A 2,145-nucleotide genomic window follows, 5' to 3' on the forward strand; every position below is an offset into this window, starting at 1 on the left:
TGGGGGTGGGGGGGGGGGGGGGGGGGAGGGGGCAGAATTATTGTTTCCTGTACTCTATAGCATGTTGCTATTAATGGTTCACAGACTGTTCCTGTTGAAACTTGGTTGAATTGCTAAAATTGTCTGGTCTCCATATTGGGTCCCTTCAGTTTATGAAACTATTGAACTTCTGTTCTTTTAAATATCTGGTTAGTTGTACCAAGCTGAAGGTTTCTGGTTCACTGAAAATCAGTTTCTTTGCTGAAACTGTGATGTCTTTAATTTTGGTGTATTCTGGGAAGGAAAACTGCATTTGAAACTCTTAACGTGAAACTACTGGTTTCAGGGTTTCATACAGTGCTCTTAAAAAAAAAAAAAACCACCAAACCATGCTTAGGAACATCTGCAGCTCAAAGCAAGTACATTTTCTATCCTAATTGTAGCATCAAGTGACCTCTTAACTTGGCTCAGTATTTTTAATTCAGTCCATGGCGGAGGGTAAGTCATGGACCACTCAGAACTGGATCGCCACAATGAACTCGTAAAACTGACTAGTTCGAGACGGTTCCCTCTTTTCTCAGGGCTAGCAAGTCTTGTACACACCGTGTTTCCACTTAGCTGTTCAATAGGCTCTGACTTGGAGTTAAGTGATTCCTTATTTCAAATACCTGATGAAGTATAAACCACATACTTTATTATTGAGAGCTTTGTTTCCAGAGGCCATTCTGTCTAAGGCTGCCACAGCTTGTTTTTCATGACTATACTATTTCCTTGACCATCCTTATCTATGTAGCTAACGAGCAAAGTCGTGCCTTGAGCTACGTCTGCAAGTGAAGCTCTGGATGGGAGATAACTCCTCTCTGACATGATAACTGTAAATTGGACTCACTCACTCTTGGACAGCCAGGCTTTAATGTCTCTTTTGAAGAGGCATGCTGGACTGGAGATGAGTGTCTTTCTGAGCATTAGCCAGTTAGCTAAAAGAATAGGAGCTGCATCAACTGATGGTCTCTCTGCTGTTGAGGGGCTGGGTGTATATCCAAGGAGATGTACAAGCTCTGCTTCTGCTCTCAGAAGTCTCCGAAGGCATTACGAAAGATCAGTAACCTTGCATTTTCACCCAGGCACATAGGCAGCTGTTGTATGTGGAAAATAGCTGCAGCCATGTCTGAAATCACCACAGAATGAGTTTTCTCAAGAAGTTGCCATCGTTGGAAGTTCAGATCCGACCCAAATCCAGTCCCTACATGAGCAGAGTGCAATCATATGTGAAATCAATTTGATGGCCCCTTCTGGTTCATGATCTCTGGTTACTAAAAACAAGGCAACTTCTTTCTGAAGGGGAAAGAGGCAATCCTGAAGCTGTCATTACAATTTATGAAGAGCTACAGGCTGGATTCTAGATTAGCTGCAAGAGGTAAATTGTCCTGATTTAAAGTTATGTTATTTATAGCTCTAATTAACTAATTTTCCACTTTTAGTTAGTTAGCTAGTTTGCTAATGAACAGCTATGTTGAATTTCCTGTTTGTATATATTGTGATTAGGTATTTCCTTAAACTTTTCTTCATTGCCTTGGAAACTGAAATCATTGCCTTGAAAACTGAAATCATTGCCTTACAAAAGGCTGAGAGGAGCTTAGGCTGTTTAGTTCGCTCTCCCTTCCTCTGAGCCCCCTCACCTTTTTTTTTCATTTGATCTGCACACACAAACTCCTGAAAGGCTCCCAAATGTGGTTGTACCAGCGTCAACCACTATTGCTTCGTGCTTGCCTGGGAAAAGAAGGGCTGCCTGAAATAGGTGATGCTCCATGTATCCATAATCATCCATGCCTTGGGAGCTGAGGTATTTCAGGGATCTAGCACTTGCTGAAACTCATTTTCTTCATTCTCGGTTCATCTTTTAGTTCCTCATCCTGCTCATTCAAAACTGAAAGGCAAGCTATGATGACTGGCAAGGTAACTTCTTCCTGACTAAGCTTGAAGTATGCCAACATCAAAATATAATTGGCAAAACTATTTTTGCAGCCATAATGTTTTCCTTAAAGCTTCCCTTTATCTAATCTCAGAAGAAGAAAGAAAAAAAAAAAGGCGAAGGAAAAAAAAAAGGGCAAAAAAAAAAAAAGCTCTCAAGATTACTTGTGGAGCGCTCTTCCAGAAGAGTCGGAA

This window comes from Aptenodytes forsteri, unplaced genomic scaffold (assembly GCF_000699145.1).
Source record: "Aptenodytes forsteri isolate BGI_AS27 unplaced genomic scaffold, ASM69914v1 Scaffold208, whole genome shotgun sequence".
Classification (NCBI taxonomy): Eukaryota; Metazoa; Chordata; class Aves; order Sphenisciformes; family Spheniscidae; genus Aptenodytes; species Aptenodytes forsteri.